The following is a 22,153-nucleotide window of genomic DNA, read 5'->3' as shown; positions in this document are numbered from 1 at the left end:
ATTTCCCCCTTGCACACTACTCCTACATCTCTAACTTTTTACTTCCTCTTTGGACTAACATCTGCATTTGCTAACTGGGAGCTAATGTGAACAGCCGTCTACAGCGGAATGATCTGTTTCTGTCAGATAATACAGTATCTAGACACTCCTCTCTTTTATAGCTGTAAACAAACCACACAGTAGCCCGGTTCTGCCTTAAAATATAAATTTAGAATTCCATCATTTGATCAATGTTGAACATTCTAATTTTGTACCAATCTGTCACCATCCATTTAAAAAGGCTTTAAGACTTAAAAAAAAAAAAACAAAAACCAAAACCAAAAAAACCCTTTCCATTTTTTCCACACACACTGTAACAAACATGAGATACGGAATGGACTCTGAGAATCAACCCTTGAAAACAACTTTGAGAATTTCCTTACCCTTCTAGCTACTAATGATTGATGTAATTTAAAATTTTTATATGGTATATTAGATGATTAAAAACTAAAAACAAACACTTCAGACAGAATCCCAACCACTAAGAGCCAGGCAGGCATCTTATTCATGTCCAGGTTTAATTCCAGTCCTGTTGCCATCCATGTTAAAAGTCTGCAACTCTGGTTCCAAGGATGCAATGCCTTCTCCTGGCCTCTGTAGACACTAGACATGCATGAAGTGCACAGATACACATACAGGCAAAATACCCACACACTGTTCAAAAAAACAGAAAACATATAAATACTAAAATTCCTAGAAGAACCATGAATCTTGCAAATAATTATAGACTCTGGGGTACTAAATTAAATTGAACAAATATGAATAAAAACAACTAAGCCCAGTGCTGGTGATGTTACAGGAAAATGAGCACACCTGACAAGTGTTAATAGCACTGTGAATTAGAATGACCTCTCTTACATTCTGAAATTACTTACAACTGATTTGCTGGATAAGGGTGGTGGTGTTGGTTTTATGGTTGGTTTTTGTTTGTTTGTTTTGTTTTGTTTTTATTTTGGTTTGGTTTTCTGAGACATGTTTTCATTGTGTAGCCTTAGCTGTCCTGGAACTCACTCTGTAGACCCGGCTGGCCTTGAATTTAGAGATCTGCCTGCCTCTGCCTGCTCTGAATTACAGGCATGCGCCACCATGGCCTGGCCTGGTTTTTTGTTTGAGACCAAGTCTCTCACTCTGTAGTCCAAGCTGGCCTTGAACTTGAGGCAATCCTCCTGCCTCAGCCTTCCTAGTGCTAGGGACCATGTCCAGCTGTGATTTTACTTTTCAAACTAATTTTATTCTGTTAAACATTGTTTTAATTTTATTTATTATTTTTATTTTTGATTATCTGTTAAACAAAACATTCTTGGGATGATTTCATAGAGCCTGACAGCAGGACAGTAGTTACTGGAGAAATTAAGAGAAGGAGGCAGTGAGGAAACACTGGTCAATCGATATTAAGTTACAGTCAGACAAAAGAAGAAATGCTTTCCTGTGCTATTGCAGCCAGTGACCACAAATATTGATGGCACACTTGTGTGTGTGGGGGGGTGCGTGTGCGTGTGCATGTGCGTGTGCGTGTGTGTGTTAAAATAGGAAGGCTGGTTGTGATTGCACACACCTTCGATCCCAACACTCAGGAGGCAGAGGGAGGTACATTTCTGTGAGTTCCAGGCCAACCTGGTATTCATGGTGAGTTCCAAGCCAGCCAGAGCTATATAGTGAGACTTTGTCTCAAGAAAAGAAAGAAAGGGAGGGAGGAAGAAAGGCAGGCAGGCAGACAGAGAAAGAAATTTTAAAGAAGTTGTAGTAGGCATTTTTTTCTAATTTATAAAGAAAAAATTGTCACAAAACTTTTTAATTTTTAAATCAAACTATTGATCTAAAGATTATTTATATCCTATTTCCTTTAAAAGAGTCACAGAAATTCCTTTATATTCAGAATTTAAAGGGAAGAACCTTTAAAATCTTTTGGTTTGACCAATGAAAAAATTAAATTCCAGGAATGCTAATTTGACATGTGCACAGTAGCACAAACCATCAGGAGCAGAGCAGGGCCTGGAATTCCTTTTCCCAGATCTCTGGACACTGCAGGTCCCTCAGATCAGCTTAGTGAGGACAGGTGATCCAAAACAAAACAAAACCCTACACTTTATTTCTTCACTTCGAGTGTGGATATGTGTGTGGTCATGTGGGAGCATGCTCCTGCCACCTCACTCATGCGGAGCTCTGAGAACAGCTAGTAGAAGTCAGTTCTCTCCTTCCACCACGTGGGGCCTGCAAGCTTGGTAGCAGGCCCCTTTACCTGCTGAGGTAAAGCTCAGGTCAGCAAACTTGGTAGCAGACACCTTTACCTGTCTGTCCATACTGTCAGTCCAAAGGTGACTCTTCCTAAGCATTCTGATGATCAGTCGAGGCCTAAATAAAGAATATCTATTAAACTAATAACAAGACTAACATGAGACAAATACCTACTAGTCTAATACAGTATTTAGTCTCAAATTTGTATCACCAGCCGTGACTCCGCACTAAGATCCACAGTGTCCACTGGATGACTCTACCTACGTGTCTGCTTTGCAACCCTCCATCTTAAGTCTAAACCCACTCTCCTGTCAGCAGACACTTGCACTCTTACAGTCACTAGGAAGTCCACATACTAAACTTGGAATATTTATGACGCACTCTCTCCTTCCTTTCTCATTTTAGCAGTTTTACATTTTATATATATTGTTTTTGAGGCAGGGTCTTACTATGTAGCCCTGGTTGGCCTGGAACTTGCTATGTAGACCAAGAAGAACCTGAACTCACAGATATCTGCCTGCCTCTGTCTCCTAAGTGCTGGGATTAACCCTGGCATGTACTCCTGTTCTCAGCTCCAGCATACTATGTATTTTATTTGATACATTTTTTATTCTCTTTCTTTGTACAAGATTGTAAAAGTTCTCTGAGGTTTGAAAGTTTTCTGCTGTACACCACTGACAGCGGTGCCTGATGAACAGCATTCAATATTTGTTGAATAGATAAATAAACAAACCATGATAGCTGTAATTAAAGGGATAATTTTAAAACCTGGCAGATTATGAATATTATGTAGCAAGCAAAACTATGAAATAGAAATGTAGTGGAAATTTAGTGTTGAATAAGAACAGTTAAAAAATAGAAGGGAATCCAAAGCAAAATAGCATTGATATGAATTAAAAGCATATGCACATCCCAACCACATTATGGTTTCCAAAGATATTCTAGGATGACATCATGGCCATATTAGAATGGACACCTAAGAGGAGAAAGGAAGGTAATGAAGAGGCAGGGAACAAAGAAACTTAAAATTAAATCAGAGCCCCCAAACAGGCCGGTGACAGGCGCATATCATGACAGGAGAACCATGATTAAAGCAATCCTTTACACTTGAGCACTCTCACCCCACTTCCATCCTAGGAGCTATTTAACCACTAGACTTAGCAAGCATCCAATCACAATGAACTTGAGCAGTCATTTCACTAAGTGTTGTTGTGAGGGAATCCCACTGGGATGAGACAATGGGAAGTAAGGAAGCACAGCCATCCTTGGAGGAGCTCCAATGGGAAAGGGGAAGGGAAATGGGGTGGAAACTGGTTCATGACACAGAGCCATCTCTCCAGCCCCTCAGGCTTGCTTTACAGTCGCCTTCTCTGTGGCCTTCCTCCCCACTTTCACCCTCTGCTGAGTGACTGCTATTGGCATACCTCCCTTAATTCTGTTAACTTTTTAAATAAAATAAATCTAGAAGAAAAATTTTAAAGTAAGCCTGAGTAAGTGTGAAAGGATAGGATCCAAAGCAGAGGATCTGATCTTTGAGGCCAGGTTCTATCTCATGATAAAAATGTGCTATCCACAATAAAATGTATAAAATAACAATTTTTATGTATATGTATGTTTTTATAGCTACCTGATGTGAGCTGTTAACCTTTTAGAAGTCATGAACCACTCTAGAAGATCTAATTATGCTAACAATCTCTAAAATACACAGAAATGTGTACACAAAACAGAACACACAACCTGAAGGGCTCACTTAGCCTTGCTCCGCAATTTAGTCCATGCACAGGCCTGGTTTTGTTTTACTGTTTTGATTTTTTATGTGTATGAGTGTCTTGATGTACGAGTGTATGTGCACCACATGCAAGCTGGGTGCTACAGAAGTGTCAGAAGAGGATATCTGATTTCCTCAAAAGGGAGTGAGGGATGCTTGTAAGCCACCGTGTAGGTGCTGGGGACCAAACAACAGTCCTCTGCAAGAGCAACAAGTGCTCTTAAGCCCTGAGCTTTCTCTCCAGCTCCATTTTCATTCTTTTTAATTAAAGTGTAACAAACATAAAGAAATTACAACTGCAAGAATCCCCACTATCCATTATGAATACCTCCAGTGTCAAGAACAGAGTACTGCCAGGAACAGAAAGCCCCTCCAACTTTTCCAGAGAACCACCATTTTGCATTCTAATGCTAGATTTTTCTCTTTGTGAACATTATAAAAATGGAACATGATTCACACAGTCTGTATTAGGGGAGGGAGGCTTGCTTTTTCACCTTATAGCATTTTTGAGAATCAGCCACAGTTGTTCTGTGTAACAGTAGTTTTCGTTTCTGTATATTTTTTCATCTTAATGACAATTTTTAAACAATTCTGAACAACTTTTACTTATCTACTCTTTTGTTAGTGGACATCTGGTTTGTTTCCAGTGTTAGGCTACTGTGATTACAGAGTTGGATAGAAATTATTGTATATGTCCTTTGACACATAAATGCACACTTAAAAAAACAAGAATGAGATCACTAGCACGTGGGTATATGCATATTCAACTTTGATAATATTTTCCAAAGTGACTATAGTAAAACCTTATAGTTGACAGGTAAGGCAGCTTTGAAATGGATAAAAACTTGACTTATTTTTCTAATATAGCAGTTGTGTGTTCTAGAATCATCTGAGCAGAGTTCAAATCTCAGTTCACCCAGTGTCAGACTGCCAGGCAAACCAAAGCTTCTGATCAGACACTACACACGGGGCAAGTAATGGACCTTAAATAATTAGATACCAAGAAAGGTGCTTGAAAAATCACAGTGGGGCTGACTTTGCTTATCCTTTACTTATTTTTTGACTTTGCATTGATTTGGGCTTGAGCAACATTAGTGACCACACTTGAATGCTTAATAGTGAAAAGGCTTAGAGATCCATCCAGTATCATGGCTCTGGCTCGTACTCACTGATCAGATGGCTACTGAATGGACAGATGTCAGCTTTACTTCTCACTGTTCAGAACTGAGCTAGCCTTTTCCTCCACTTAGAGAATCTGACATGTGTGTCTAGAAAGAAAGTAGACTCTAGAAGCAAGCATAGAAACTTGACCAATCACAAACCCAGATACTTGTTTGTCAGACTTTGAGAACAGGCACTCTGGCCAGTCAATTCAATGCACTCACACAGAATTGAAATCTAGAGCAAATACAGCAAGGACAGGTTAGATCCATTATTGGAATTCTTCGGGTCATGTGTACATATGAGTTGGCAGTCTGTCACCTACAAGAAGACTTTCCCACTATAACTTGACCATGATTCTGGTCACTAAGCAGACAGAACTGTAAAAACAATTTGTGATGTTTATAAACGAAATAGACACCCTCTTCTTCTTCTTCTTCTTCTTCTTCTTCTTCTTCTTCTTCTTCTTCTTCTTTTTTTTTTTTTTTGGTTTTTCGAGACAGGGTTTCTCTGTGTAGCTTTGCGCCTGTCCTGGATCTCGCTCTGTAGACCAGGCTGGCCTCAAACTCACGAAGATCCGCCTGGCTCTGCCTCCCGAGTGCTGGAATTAAAGACGTGTGACACCACCGCCCGGCGACACCCATTTCTTAAATCAGTGGCATGCTGTACCCAGTGACAATATTCCAGCAGCACCATCAGTGAATGAGGTCTTGGGAAAAGGACACTTTGGCTTTTCTCTTTGGCTATGGTCTAGCCCTGAAGTTTGTTTCCGGTTTTTCTCAGCATGCAGCTCTCCACTCTTGCAGTCATTTCTGCAGAATAACTAATATCCTTCTAACAAATCCACTGAATCTTACTTTGGCTGACCAAAGCTGACTCCTGCTTACAATGAAGACTCCTAACATTAGATACTCCTACCATGTGCCAAACTTTGTGGCAGGCAATGACAGCACAAAGAAAAATGGTGTGGCTGCCTTATAGGAGCTTAACAGACAAGTCAGAAAAGTAAATGAGCAACATAGGAAGTGATGAGCCTGTAACCAAGAAGACAGAAACGAGAAGAACACACAGTTTAGGCTTGAGAAGTCTGAAAAGAAAGAGGCATCGTGAGTTAGGAGATGGCAAGGCAGTGTACACAAAAGGAGAAACAGACTAAGTCCTATTACTTCCCCTTTTCCCTTTTCCTCGACTCTGCCTACACAATGTCAGAAGGGTATCTGAAGCTGAACACGGTGGCACATGCCTGTAATTTCAGCATTCAGGAGGCAAAGGCAGGAGGATCACTACAAGTTCTAGGCCAGCTGTCACTTCAAAGGGAGACCCTATCTCAAAAAACAAGCAAACAAACAAGCAAAGCACATCTAAATATAATTCAAATAATGTGGAGAAGGTAGTGAAGCACATTTTGAAGTAGAGAAGGCAAACAGTTTCTGGTTTTGTGGTGTGGAAGAAAAAGCCACAATTTCTGAGTTGGATGACAATGATGGTATTTTTGAGTCTGCTCTATGAACTTCATGCTGAAACACACACACACACACACACACACACATCACCCCCCCTCATTACCACCATAAAGCTGGCCTCTTACTTCCCTTCTCTCCATAGTCACTTCTCAGAATAGTAAACCTGGATTTTTTTGGGGGGGAGGGTCTTGTTTTGTTTGGTCATTTGTGATAGGGTGGAGTAGGAATCATGAATGAATGCATAAAGGAAGTAAAAGTGTTCATCAAGTAACCAGAGTAGTGAAGCACAAAGCATTCTTCTGCATAGACTTTTACATAATAGTAGGTCCAACTCCACAGAGGAAAAAAATGATATAAAATAATACCATATGGGACCAGTATGGTAGTGCACACCTGTACACCCAGCATTCAAGAGGCTAAGGTAGAAAGATTTAAAACAAAACAAAACAAAAAACTGTGTATGGAGCCAGGTGTGGTGGCACATGCCATTAACCCCAGCACTCAGGAGGCAGAGACAGGCAGATCTCTGTGAGTTTGAGGTCAGCCTGTTCTACAAAGAAAGTTCCAGAACAGCCAGGATTGTTACACAGAGAAACCCTGTCTCAAAAAAACAAAACCAACCAACCAAAGAAAATTTTATTTTATTTAATATTTGAAGTTCATCTTAGAGCTACCTCTAGGTATATATCATTTTCAGTAGGTATATAATAACATTACATTAGGTATATATCACTTTTACCATTACTTTTTCCCACCTTCCTCAACACTTAGTTTGATATAAACTATGCTTTCTATAAATTTTATAAGTTCTCTCATTTTCAGTCTATTTCCCTCTACAAAGGTGTACGTGTGAACAGGAAATGTAATTATACAAGGAAACTAACAACCCAATTAACCAACTACTAGAAAATTCTGATAAAAGAATTTAAAAGGAAGCTATCAATGACATCTTATTCTCAAAGGTGGCAAAAAGCTAAAGAACAGATAGTCTGAGTATTCTAAAATCTACAACTGTCTTTTCAAAAGGACCATAATTACTGACATGTGAAGGGCAGGCTTGAAAACAGGGTTTAATTTCAGTTTCATTAAGTTAAATGGTGTAAAACTTCACTTGAGTTTCACTGTACAGAGTTCCCCTTTCCATAACTCCAGGTTCCTTTGCAAATTCAAATTCAGCTCCTCCACCAGAACACTCAAATGATCAGCTCCAGCAAAATGAGTCCTTCTCTGTGCTGTCCCTATGAATGACTGTCATTGTCTAGTCTTGGGCTTCAAGAGTATATATACTATACATACTTTATATGATATCACACTAATACCGTAAGAAGTTCTCTGAACATCTACTCTTCTCCACCAGAATACGAATTCTCTGAGAGTAAACAATAATACCATTCTACTCTGTAAATACTTGTTTTAGCACAGTCCTTGGCATTACACAAACAGTACATAAATGCTTGCTAAATAAGGAATATCATACTGGGAATATAGCTTAATGGTGGAGTACTTGCCTAGAATATCCTTGGTTCAATCCTTAGCACCAGAGTTTTTAAAAAGTCATGATTATTAATAATGTTATTATGGCCAGATACATTGTGGCACCACTAAGGGGGCATCTGTTCTGGAGGCTAGCCTGGGTTATATAAAAAGTCTAAGGCCAGCCTGAGCTACATAGTAAGCCTACAACTCAGAGATGCGTTTTAGAAGTTAATATATTAAAGATGGTATATATTAATATACATGTATTCATAGAATGAGTTAAACTACAAATTCTATAGACAGAAGCTAAAAGGGTACCTCTACCTCTCACCTGAAAAAGGGAGAAACGTTCATGGCTTTCATAATAATGACCTTTGAATAGGGAGTGAAAGAATTTGGGTTCTTTGGTATTAAGTAAAGACGCTGAGCATTTTCTTTGAATTTCATTTAAAAGTTAATTTTATTTTTCATCATCTAGTATCCTTTTGTAACCACCAACTGTCTTTGGGAAGCTGTGTGTCCTATCCTATTCCACAAAACTAGGGCTGAGAGTCCTGTTCAGTGAAACCTTGGTTTCCTTTGCCATAGCTGACTAGGCCAGGCAGAAATACTTGCCTCATACTAGATTTTCTCTTAGGGGTTTAGAATGAGATCACAGAATCATGAAACAATATATGAATTTAGAAGTCCGAAGACAGCCTGACAAAGAGGCACAAGCCTTTAATCCCAGCACTGGGAGGCAGAGGCAGGTGGATGAGCCCAAGGCCAATCTGGTCCCGGGCTAGCCAAGTTACACAGAGAGATCCTGTCTCAGAAACAACGAGTCAGAAGACATGTCTAGCTACACAAAGTGGGGAAAGACAACACGCAGAGAGACAAAAATGAAAAGAACAAGTAGGGGCATGGGAATCAGGCTGGTCCAGAGTGCTAAGACAGCCGCTGCCTGACTACTCGGGAGTGTCCAGCTCTTGGTCTCATGCTCTTCTGGCTGTTTGGCTGTTCTTCTATCATTAGATGCCATGAAATCCCGTTATCTTTGTCATTAATTCCTATTTTGAGTGAGTTAGTCTAAATTTGCTTTCTACTGCCTACAAACAAAAGAAAGCTGATCAAACAACAACCCTCAAAACCCCCAAAGAAGGTCATGGGCATGCTGTCTTACTCCTGTAATCTCACCATTCATGAGGAGGGAAAGGTAGGAAGATTATTCCAAGTTTAAAGCTGATATAGAAATGTATGATACAGCTGGGCAGTGGTGATGCATGCCTTTAATCCCAGCACTTGGGAGGCAGAGCCAGGCGAATCTTTGTGAGTTCGAGTCTAGCCTGGTCTACACAGTGAGAGATCTAGGACAGGCTCCAAAGCTACACAGAGAAACCCTGTCTCGAAAAAACCAAAAAGAAATGTATGATATAGAAATGATAAGATGAAAGCATAATTATTGAATCTACTTTAATACAAAAAAACTATTAATCTTACATATTTTACATTAATATGATTTTTGGTTTATTGATACAAATTTAAAGTTAATTTTGTTATATTATATGTATATTTCTACTCTTGTTTAGGGTATTTGTGCATCTCATTTAAAAATTTAATATATAATTTAAAAATACAAATTAAGTCATCTACAACAACAAACTTATAATCATGTTAGGTATCATACAGAGATACATTTCAGATAGATAGGCAATTTACAAACACTTCAAAGATCTGCAGAATATGGCATTTAAAATGTTTTAATAACTTAGACTTTTCTTGACAGTGAGACACGTCTGCTCCTGGCAGCACCAATTACTTCAAAGAGAATGATGGGCATCAAAGAAACTCCAAATGGAGTTTGTTTTCTTTATGGCAAAAGCTAGCCATGTGGGCAAAGAAACTGCCCATGCCTCAACTGCTGACAGTTACTGTCCAAACTGGATCAACAGGACACAAGAAAGGCAACTGCAGAACTTTGTCAAGAGAAGGTAGGACAGTCCTTCAGAATTCCCTGCTTCACAGGAAAGTTTGTCAGACATTTAGGCCTGTAGGGCAGAGTTGGATGCCCAATGTTGCAGAGAAATTTTGGATGACTGTCCAGGCAGCCTGATGTCCCTATCATTAGGTAACATTTCATCCTTCTGGAGTCTTTGATGGAGTTGAAGACTAGATAGTTATAATTACAGTTTTCATTAGTCATGATAAAAGATAAATTAGATACAGAACATTGGACTCACAAAGATAGATGATAGAGAATTTTCTTTATTTTTGCCAAATACAAATAGACAGTGTTACTATAACTCTTACTTAATAACTGTTTTTATTGTATATAATCTTACTATGTTAAAGTTAAAACTTCCCTTTTTAATTAGACAAAGGGGAGGAAACGCTGTGGAATAATCCTCTTGTACACTGTAAAGATTTGTCACTCAAATTGGTTTAATAAAACACTGACTGTCCAGTAGCCAGGCAGGAAGGATAGGCAGGGCAACCAAACTAAGGATGTTGGGAAGGAAAAGAGCAGAGTCAGGAGTCACTATCCAGACACTGAGGAAGCAAGATGAGAATGCTGTACTGAGGAAAGGTACCAAGTCATATGGCTAAATGTAGATAAAAATTATGGGTTAATTTAAGTGTAAGAGCTAGTTAGTAATAAGCCTGAACTATCAGCCAAGCATTTATAAATATAAGCTTCTCTGTGGTAATTTGGGAAGCAGCTGCTGGGTATTTGGGAGTTGCTGGTGGGACAGAAACTTCTGCTTACATAAAGCAGCCTGGACTATATATGGAGTCTTCAGGACAGTCAAAGCTACATAGTAAGACCCTACCTTTAAAAAAAAGAAATATTAAAATATCAGTTAGTCAGAAAAAGAAAAGTCTTATTTTTAAAAATATCTATGAAACTAGAAACTTCAATCAGTCCTTAGCCTAAAAGAATGAAAAGTATTCATCAATGAGAGTAGGTTCAAACAACAGCACATGGGTCCAACTTCAGTGAAATTATTGCCTACACAGCAACATGAATAAATACTATTACAAAGCTGGGGATGTAACTCAATGATAACACACTTGCCTAGCAAGTCCAGGTACCCAGGTTCAATCCCCAACATTACGTTTTTTAAAAATACATATTTATATAAAATATTATTACAAAGTTCTGACATCCAGGAAAAATTGAAGATGGAAGGATAGGGAATATCTTGGAGCTTATTTGAGAGAGAGAGAGAGAGAGAGAGAGAGAGAGAGAGAGAGAGAGAGAGAGAGATTGATTTTTAATTCTTCAGACTCTCACTATATAGGTCAGGCTGGTCAAGAACTCATCATCTTCCTGACTCAGACTCTACTGTGCTGGGATTTTATAGGTATTTGCCACTACACCAACTTAAATTATTTTTTACAGAAAAAATAGTACCACTTAACTATCATCTTAACTAAAAAAGGGGGTAAGGATCAACTTTTCTGTTGATAACAGCCAGCTCTATTTAACAAACCAAAATATAATTTCAGTTTTTCCTATTCACCTACATCCATTCTCTTAAAAACATGATACTTAAGAGTCTCCAACTAAAATACTCAATGCTAAGACACTGGTCTTTTAAAAGTGCAGCTCCTGACACCACCATCATTATATGGTATTAGCTTCTAACACAAGAGTGATACATTAAGATTTCCACATTAATTTGATAATAGTTAGAATTTTCCTTTAGCAACTTAAGACCTTTTAGAAAAAAAAATCTAGTTTCTATAACAATTTTCAAATGGATACTGAAGAGCAATGAATACAAGTAATTTTGTACTATTCCTATGTTCAAAAGAAGATAAACTTACTCTCATATAATCAAAAACAGTGAGACAGAAAAACCTATAAATTCAATAGCAAGCTCAGAGATAAAAATAAAACAAACAAGACTTCTATCAATTTGCCAAGATTATACAGATAGTTTTAGTATTCAGAACAAAATAAGGAATGCTAAATCTAAGGTGAAAGAAAAGGATTCTGGAATAATAAAAAATGACTGTAAGTAAACAAGTCTTAATCATTTGTAACAATGGAAGAAGACAGGGTATTTATCATTTCTAATGTCTTATATTACCTCTGCAAAGTTATTACTGAAATTATATGATTGAAATTATCCAATATTCTGATAACATTTTAAAATAAACAGTGAAGGTATAATGGACATGTCTGGCTCAAAAGTATAATGTTTTACCCTAATTCTACCTGTTTGTTCAGCCCCCTCACACCTTAACCCATATCTGGAAAAGTTGGTTAAATACCAAACAGACTAAGTCAGGCTTAAAAGTAAATGGTATTCCTTGAATTCTAGCAGAACTACTAAGCAAAGCATGCTGAATTTTAAATAAGCAGCCAATTATGTAGTGTAATTATGAAATGCTAATTATCATCAATGTCAATTTCACATGTGTGGCAAGAAGCCAAATGTTGCAGTTGCTAGAAAAAGGGGACATAGACTCAACTTTTCAGGACATGCTGAAAAGTTAGAAATGTTATCTTTCACTGTAAGATCCAGATTTCCTTGGTGGGTTCCTTCACTCACTGATTCAAAGCCTAATTGTGAAAACAGACACATAAACTCAAATATTCTAAAGTCAACAATAGTTTGAATAGATTATTCACTAGGTACCAGACATTGTTTCAAACGATTTGTTTGCATTACCAAATTTAAGTGTCACAACTTTATAAATGCATCCTTTTCCCAATTTTACATAGGAGGAAACTGAGGTACAAAGAAACAGAAGCAAAGCCAGGTTCCAATCCCATACCCACTGAGCTTTAGCCAACAACTTGGTACTCCCTTACATACTACAATAACTGATCCAACAAATTCTTTCTTAAATGGCATATATTTATCTTCTGTGTGTGCACATGTGTCACAGCACACGTATGGAGGTCAGTGGACAACCTTCTAGACTTAGTTCTCTCCAAAATGCAGGTCCTGGGGAATCAAACTTGGGTTGTCAGAACTTGGCAGCAAGCACCCTTTACCCACTGGGCCATCTTTCTGCCCCCTCATAAGTTCTCACTGAGTGACTTTTCTGGAGCTTGAGATATAACAAAGTAATTATGAATTACTCCAGGAGAAACTCAATAATCCATATCTGAGAAGGCTTTCTGGAGGAAGTAGTAAGGCCCTAAGTGATTCTTAAAGGATAGAAAGGACTTAGCTAGACAAAATAAGAAGGGAGGAACGACAGTATTCTAGGCAGGACCACAGCAGCAGTGCAACCCTCCAGAAATAACACATATATTCAAGGAAACTTCAAGACGTAGTGCTATAAGGCTGGAGTGGAAATGGAAAGTAGAAATTGTAAGAGTTAAGATTAGAGAGCCAGACAAAGGCCAAATCGTGGAGAATTTTAATGACATGGTAAGGAGTGCTGGCTTTATCCAGTTGACAAGTGAGGAATTTTCAATTGGTGTTTTAGACATACCATTCTGGCAATTCTGAAAAAATGAATTTCAGGAATCAAAACTGAAAACAAGAAAACCAGTGAGAAGAAAACAGTTCCTAATAGGCATTGGAATAAGGATGCTATGAAAGTTTCTGCTTCAAAGTGATTTAATAGACAAAGAGATGATTCTGTGAACAATGGCCCTTGCCACCAAGCCTGAAAACCTGAGTTTAAATTCTAGGAACCATAGGTAGAAGAGAATTTACTCCAGCAAGTTGTCCGCTGACCTTCATGTTCGAGCATATGAATATGTCCATAAATAAACTAACTCTCTCTCTCTCTCTCTCTCTCTCTCTCTCTCTCTCTCTCTCTCTCTCTCATTGGTAAATAAAGAAGTATAATAAAAATTGTATTAAAAAGATTTACCAAGTAAGTTGGGTGTAGTGGCAGGAGGATCAAGAGTTAACTAGGCTACAAAGTAAGTTGGATGTCAGCCTGGGGTACACATACCCAAAGAAATAGAGATTTTAGCTGGCGCACACCTTTGATCCCAGCACTTGGAAGGCAGAGCCAGGCATATCTTTGTGAGTTCAAGGCCAGCCTGGTCTACACAGGGTGTTTAGGACAGCCAAGGATACACAGAGAAACTCTGTCTCAAAAATAAATAAATAAATAAATAGAGATTTCAGTGAATGAGTGGATATAAAAAATGAGAGTGAAAGATAAGAAGGACTTGTATACAATTACTAAAAGCCTCTTCCTTGAATTATAAAGTCAATAGTAGTCCATGGTATCTCTGAAATACAACAAAATAAATAAAAAGCAAACTTTATGAAGTAAATAAGTTCAGTTTAGATAAGATAGATAAGAGTTTGAGGAGAAGATGACAAGTTAGATAAGGCATTGTAATCTTAATCCAAGTAAATGTTCCAAGTTAGAAACATCAATCAATAGATAGATAGATAGATAGATAGATAGATAGATAGATAGATAGATAGATAGATAAGAGGAAAGGGGGAAAAAGGGAGCTGCTCTAACATTTGTAAATATCCCAAAAATACTTTAAAATAAGCAAAACAATCTTTTTCAAATAAGAAAAAGGCCAAGTAAAAAATATGTAAAGAAGGGGCTGGGAAATGGTTCAGCAGGTAAGAGTGCTGGCTGATCAACCATGAGGACCAGAGTTCAGATCCTAGAAACACCTAACAGGCCAGGCATCCCATGCACGCCTGTAACCCAGATCCAAGGTGAAGAGAAACAGGAGAATCAGTGGGGCTTACCTAGCCAAGAAAACACAACTCCCCAGTTCAAGAAGAGACCCTGCCTCAAAGAAATAGGCAGAGAGTGTCAGAAAGGACACCTCACAACCTCTTCTGACCTGAATCTGCAAACAGCTGCACTCCCTGACACACTTGCACATATACTCACACAGACACATAAACACACACAAACAAAACAAGTCTTTTGTTCTTTTTCTCCTTTTGAGACAGTGTTTCTCTGTGTAGCCTTGGTTGTCCTGGAATTCACGCTGTAGACAAGGCTGGCCTCAGACTCATAGAGATCCTCCTGCCTCTGCCTCCTGAGTGCTGGGATTAAATAAAGACATTTGCCATCACTGCCTGGCAAAGAAATCTATTTTTAAAAAAAGAAATTATGTAAAGGATAGGAACACACAAATTACTGAAGATATGACCAAAAATAAGAATACTCAAAAAGATGAAGAGAAATAAACACAGGACAAAAATCAAATGCTATTTTACATTAAGCAGCTGAGCAAAAACCAAAACCTAATACCTGGAAAGGATATACAGAAAGAAAAATACACATTGGTTGTCAAAATCTTATAAGTAATTTTAAAAGGGAAAAATACTTCTATCCTAGGACTCAGCAATTTCACAACCAGATCCATGACCTGGAAAAACTCTGACATGTTGCTTTAAGACAGTGGTTCTCAACCATCCTAATGCTGCGACCCTTTAATACAGTTCCTCATGTTGTGGTAACTCTAACTATAAAGTTATTTTCATTGCTACTTCATAACTGCAATTTTGCTACTGTTATGAATTGTAATGTAAATATCTGATACATAGGATATCTGATATGTGACCCTCATAAAAGTGTCACTAGACCCCCCCAAAGGGGTCACGACCCACAGGTTGAGAGCCAAAGCTTTAAGAGATAGAGTGATATTAATGAGGCATTGTTTATACCTGACAAAAAATGAAGGCCATGTAAACAAGCATTACTAGAAGAAATGATAATTGGCAGTCCAGTACATTCATCCAATGTACTGGAAATACAACGTACTGGAACATCCAATGTACATGGAACCTACACATACCAAGACACAGCAATATCAATACCTACTTAAATTTATTAGTATTTGAAGAAAGAAAGGAAAAGAGAGAGAGAGAGAGAGAGAGAGAGAGAGAGAGAGAGAGAGAGAGGGAAGGAAGGAAGGAAGGAAGGAAGGAAGGAAGGAAGGAAGGAAGGAAGGAAGGAAAGAATGCCAGACATGGTAGACATGGTTTGTATTTTTTTTTCCATGTAGTGCTGGCTGTCCTGGAACTCCTGTGTAGACCAAGCTGGCCTTGAATTCACAGAGATGTGCCTGTCTCTGCCTCCTGGCTGTCCTGGAACTCCTGTGTAGACCAAGCTGGCCTTGAATTCACAGAAATGTGCCTGTCTCTGCCTCCTGAGTGTTGGGATTAAAAGTGTGCACTACTATGCCCAGCTGACATGATTTGTCTTAATTACTGTTCTATTTCCATGACAAGGGCAAATTGTAAAAGAAAACATTTAATTGGAAGCTCACAGTTCCAGAGGGTTAGAATCCATCATCATCATGGCAGGGAGCATGGCAGTATATGGTGATATTTTATTTGTACTGAAATGTGATTTTATTTGTATGTTAATAAATAAAGTTGCCTGGGGGTCAGAGCTAATAGCAAGCCATAGCAGAGCTGGGAGTTCATGGCGCACGCCTTTAATCCCAGCACTTGGTAGGCAGAGCTAGGTAGATCTCTGTGTGTTCAAGGATACAGCCAGCATTGGAAACACATGCTCCAATGTGTGTCTGGAGGTCTGTACAGACAGGCAGTGACAAGGCAGTCACGTGGTTGGGTTTACAACCAATGAGAAGGCAGAACAGAAAGTCTATATAAAGACAAACAGACAGAAAGTAGGTCTCTTTCAGAGAGGTCTCTTGGCTGAAGAGGATAGCTGCAGCAGGCAGGTAAGGCTCATAGCTCTGATCTCTTGGCTTTCTCTTCTTTGCATTGGTTCTGTGTTTCTTATTTAATAAGATGGTCGGTTACATCTACAGCAGCAGGTAGGTGTGATGCTGGAACAGTAGCTGGGAGCTTACATCTGATCCACAAGCACAAGACAGAAAGACAGAGAGCTAACGGGAATGGCATGGGCTTTTGAGACCTCAAAGCCAACCCCAGAGACACACATCCTAATCTTTTCCAAATAGTTCCACCAACTGTGGATTAAGTCTTCAAATGTAAGAGCCTATGGGAGTCACTCTCAGTCAAACTACCAAATGTTTTTTTCAAGTTTATGTAAATAGATTCATTTAATTTTTATGAAAACCTTATGAGATGGACATTTCTATTGATCCTATTTGAGAGTATAAGGGCACTAAGGATCTAGTTTAAATAACTATAAAACCATCGAATAGTAAAGTCAAGATTTAAACCAAGGGGGCTGGGAAGAGGGCTCAGCAGTTTAAGAGTGCTTACTGCCCTTGTAGAGTTTGGTTCCCAATACTCATTCTGTTGTTCATAACTATCTGTAACTCCAGTTCAAGGGGAGCCAACACCCTCTTCTGGCCTCTGCAGGCACCAGGCATGCACTTGGTATATAGTTATACATACCAGCAAAACACTCATTCTCATAAAATACAATTTTAAATTTGTTTTCAAAGATTCAAACCATACTTACTTTTCTTATTAAAATTTCAGGTTAATATTCAAAGTACTGGGTTTCATCATGGCATTTTTCATAAGGATGCCATTATACTTTGTTCTCAGCACTCAGAGTTGAGCTGGGTATGGTGGTGCAATACTGTAACTCCAGGCTTGGGGAGGAAGGGACAGTGAGATCAAGAGTTCAAGACCAATACTGTCTTCCTTCCAGCCTGATCTACATGAGGCCCTGTCTGAAAACCAATCTAGGCACCAGAGCAATGCTACATTCATTATACAGGTTAGAAAATGGTAAGGGAGATGGCGAGGAATGAAACTGGAGGGAACAAAGCAGATCGCAACTTCACATAAAGTACAAAGTTTCTAGATTGCTCTTTTAGAATTCAGTGTGGTAACTGTGATATACATAGTTCTTTTATATTAAATATATATCTGAAGCAAAAACGAAAAATGTCAACATTTTATGTAGGCATGTGGGTGTGTACTATATATTTTGGTAATTGGGTTTATTTTTAAAACTTTTCAAGAAGAAAAATGTCTCATCTACAAAACAACACTTACAGTTAGTTGGGCATGACACATAATCACAGCTGTATGGAAGAGGAGGCAAGAAGCTGGAAAGCTCAAGGGACAAACTGTCTCCAGAACCAGTAAGAGAGCTGGAGAGGTAGTTCATTGGGTAAAGTACCTAGTGCCCAGACATGAGGACCTGAGTTCTGAACCCCAGCACCCACACAAAAGACTGGGTGAAGTAACACAGATCTGTCTCCCCAGTGTTGGGTGGGTGGGAGAGAAAAGCTGATCTCAGGAACTCAGCAGTCAGACAGTCTAGCCAACTGATGGGCTCTGGGTTTACTGAGAGACCTTGCCTCAAAAAAAAAAAAAAAAAAAAAAAAAAGGTAACTGAGGAAGGCATTTGATGCTGACTTCTAGCCCCCTAACACACACACACACACACACACACACACACACACACACACACACAGAGTAATCAAACGAAAGTTACCACAGGATTAAAAATAAATTTCTGATCTCTATATTTCAGGTTTTACTTAAAAAACACACTTCAACATGAAATCAAATGTTCTAAAAAAGAATTTGAAAAATGGGTGTCTAGAACCAAAAACAGTTTCCAACTAGGAAAGTTACAAAAGGATATGAATACCAGGAAAAAGTGAGACAGGAAAAGCAGGAGACACATGTACTGATGGCCCCAAAAGCAAACAAAGCTTCTCAGGCAGGGTTGGAGGGCAGAAGTCATGTTTTATTCACCTTTGTATCCTCAGTAACTAGCAAAATATTGGTATCTCTTAAACATCCCAATGCCGTTGCCTAACAACTAATAAAGTAATGAGGGAAAAACCGAGTTCATTATCAATAGGTGGCACTGTCAACATAGAGCAGTTGAGTGCTAGAAGTAAAAAGAACCCAGAAGTTAATGTGCACAGATGCAATCCATAGACCTAAAAATGAATTCACCCAAACGACCAGTTGCTTCTGTTATTGTGAGTGCACATACACATCATATTCTGCTAACAAGAGGGCAGTTTCTTTGTTGAATCAATAGTGCTTTAGATTTTCAATATTTTCTCTTAACTCTTTAATGTCACTTTGTGATTATAAGAACAGTAATTTAGCTGAATGTGGTTACATATATCTATAATCCCAGCACTCATGTGGTGGAGGCAGGAAGCTCTCAAATTCCAGGCCAAAATAGTGTCTCCAATAAGAAGCTTTACACTACTCTTTTTGACTCCAAAGTGATATTGATGATATATAGTAGCAAAGTATAGCTGGACTCTCTTCATCCCACCCCACCAATTCTACTGGGGGAAAAAAAAACAGTTGCGGATGGAGGGAATGGAAAGAAAGGAAGAAAACTTGATTCACTTTTTTTTTTTTTTTAATTATCTCCTTCCTCTACCTCTGGCAGGAAAGGGTGAAAACCTGAAAAGATAAGTCTCTGACATGGGAGAAAGCAGAAATAGCAAGTCCATTTTCCTGCTGGAGTCACTTATGTTTTCCACTGACAATTATGAGACACCAGTGTAAACAAGAATGAAAGATCTGTAACATAACAACTAAGTCTATCTTTAGTGATGGTTATGAAAAACTAGGCTTCTCATAAGCAGAAGGCTTAAGATTCTGCAAACAACTGGAGTTAATGTAGTTTGTATCACATAGGAAGAAGATATTGTTTTCTTCTTTGTTACATGTTTACTGTTTTCTGAATAAATTAATATGATGTACTCTGTCATTTCCTTCATATAAAGTCTCAATTATACTAAATAGTATTCAAGTTGTCAGAAATGGGACAGTAATTCCAGGAACTTGAGAATCAATAACTACTTAAATCGGTGGTAATCCTGTGGAAGAGCTCAAATCAGCTCCAGGTTCCTGGGTCTCTTGCACAGACAGAAAAGACTTAGACTGCATCACCAAACTTCAAAAATGTAAACTTGTGCAATTAAGCTTGAAATGCAGGCCAAAATTTCTCCTTTTTCATCCCCAATATTAGGCTGGTGTCAAGATCAATTAACTTCCCTCACAAGCACATTCTTTCAAAATTCTTCCACAGTGAAGTAGGTCTGTGTTTAATAATTTGGAAAAAAGAGAATTATGTAACACATATAGAACGATGTTGGTAACTATATGTTATTCTAGACTCTTGCTGGGAGCTGCAGTTCAAAGGGAGTTTGTGAAAATGAAAAGTTGCTTCAAATGTCTCCCCCAAACAAAACAAAGTTCCCATAAAAGAAACCAAATACAATCTTATTTTAGGTTCAATTAGGGTTCAAATAGATCAGAAATTCTATTCACTTTTTTCAGAAGCTGTATTCCAGAACTACTATAAACAGAAACTGAACAACTTGTCCAAGAATCCTTACTTATTAACCAATCTTGGGTCCCCAAGAGACTCCTTTTTATAATAATCTCAAATGCGCTACAATAGCTTTGTGTAACCTGGGCTACGATGTTTACAGGTGTCTCCACCTCCTTCCCCCAAGGAAAGAGGAGGTAGAACGGGCTAGGCAGAAAACAGAATGAGGCTGTGTATATACACTAAACAAAAGCTTGTGATCATGTAATACTGTTTCTTTTACGCCTGGGTTATCCTTTTAATTCATGTCTAATACATTTAAAAGAATAATATATTCACAGAGTGACACAATTTCTGCCCTCCCGTGTCTCTGGCTGGCTGACACTCGCTTTCCCCTCAAATAAATACAAGCCTGTTGATGGATGCCTGTCCCGCTTTGCAAACAAGAAATAACTGTCCTGTAAGACAAATAAAAACCCTCTCTATGGCTCCGAAGCCAACCATACGTCCGAATGAAAAGCACACTGGAGCGACAACAGTCAAATTTCCCACTATGTCCTGTCATTTAAAAGCACCATAATATGAAGAGATATCGCTGCGACCCAATTTTAGATCACAAGCGTTTTTTGCCCCTTCTCTTCCCCCCTCCCCTTTCCCCTCCCTAGAAAGAGATAAACTTCAAAAGGAGTATTGATGACCAAGAATTGCGCACACACACACACACGAGTAAAGGAAAAAAAAAAAAAAAAACTGTCCAACTTGGACGCTGGCCGGGCTCACGTGGAACCTGAGTCCCGGCTGGGCCCTGGCATCTGGGCTGAGCCGCTGAGCAGCCGCGGGAAAGCAGCCCCCGCCGCGGGTTTGAAACCTGGAGCAGGTGGGATTCCGGGAAGCCACCTTACGTAACCGGCTTGTCAAAAATCCCAGCTTCAGGACCTCCCCCTGGTCCGCCCCCGCCCCATCACCCCAACAACAGCCCCAGGCCAGCACCGAATGGCCAATCTGGAAGGAGACCCCCGGAGCCCCGCGCGCGTTCCCACACGGAGGCGCGCGAACGCTCTCGGCAGCGTCTCGCCATCCTCCCGGACGGTCCGAGCCCCTGCAAGCAGCTGCCCGCGCCTGGCGGCCCTCCGAGTCCTATCGCCCTGCTCGGCGTCCCCCTTGCCAGTCACCTCCTCAGGGCCGTGACAGCTCCCCACGCCACCGATGCCCACGCCGCCGCCCCCGCCACTCACCTCCCCGCCGGCCCCCGCGCGAGCGCCGGGAAGAGCCCGAAGCGCGGGGTCCGATCCTTTCACGCGCGGCGGGCGGGACACGAGGGGGCTGAATGCCGCGACGCTTGCAGCCCGCTTAGCTCATCCCCCGGCCCGGCGCTCCGCCCTGCCGTCTCAGTCAGACGGGACTCCCCCTCCCAGCGCGGTCGCCACTGCCTCCGCCTCCTTCCTCAGCGCCAGCCGCCAAACCCACCGAGGCCGGCGCCATCTTGGGAGTGACGGAAAAGGCAAGGGGGCGGGGGCTGTGGCCTCGAAGACCAATCACAGGCCGAGTCTGACCCGAGGGGCAGGAGAAGGCCGGCTAAAGGGGTGGGTCGTGGGGGAGGGGGCTAAAGAGGACCCCCCCGCAAGTGGGCGGGGCCGGGGGCGGGGCGGGACCGGGCCAGCTCGTGACGCGGGGTGTAGTTGGGGAAACGCGCCGTGGTTCCCCTTCTGTTAGGGAGATCCCGAGCCCCTGGCGGGTGTGAACAAGGCGTACTGTACCTTCCTCTTTCACCATCTCAAGGCACAAGGATTCGGCTCTGGCTAACGACCTGTTTTTTCCTTCCTCTCCTGCAGTCCTAGCCTGCTAGAGAGAGCTTGGTGCT

At 40.0% G+C, this 22,153-nt stretch overlaps 1 protein-coding gene across 3 annotated transcripts in view; it reads right to left on the bottom strand.

The window, feature by feature from the left end:
* Positions 1-21,774, bottom strand: part of Dennd4a (DENN domain containing 4A) — a 106,070-nt gene extending 84,296 nt beyond the window's left edge. For 2 of the 3 annotated variants that reach the window (XM_059268104.1, XM_059268103.1), the window contains exon 1: positions 21,528-21,773. The gene's annotated coding sequence lies outside the window, so the exon portion shown is untranslated. Of the gene's footprint in view, positions 1-21,527 lie in introns of all 3 variants that reach the window. The other variant, XM_059268106.1, reaches the window with a different exon arrangement.
* Between the last annotated feature and the right edge of the window lie 379 nt (positions 21,775-22,153).

This window comes from Peromyscus eremicus, chromosome 7, assembly GCF_949786415.1.
Source record: "Peromyscus eremicus chromosome 7, PerEre_H2_v1, whole genome shotgun sequence".
Taxonomy (NCBI): Eukaryota; Metazoa; Chordata; class Mammalia; order Rodentia; family Cricetidae; genus Peromyscus; species Peromyscus eremicus.
The sequence above is the reverse complement of the archived record's forward strand: the minus strand, read 5'-3'. Positions and strand labels throughout refer to the sequence as shown.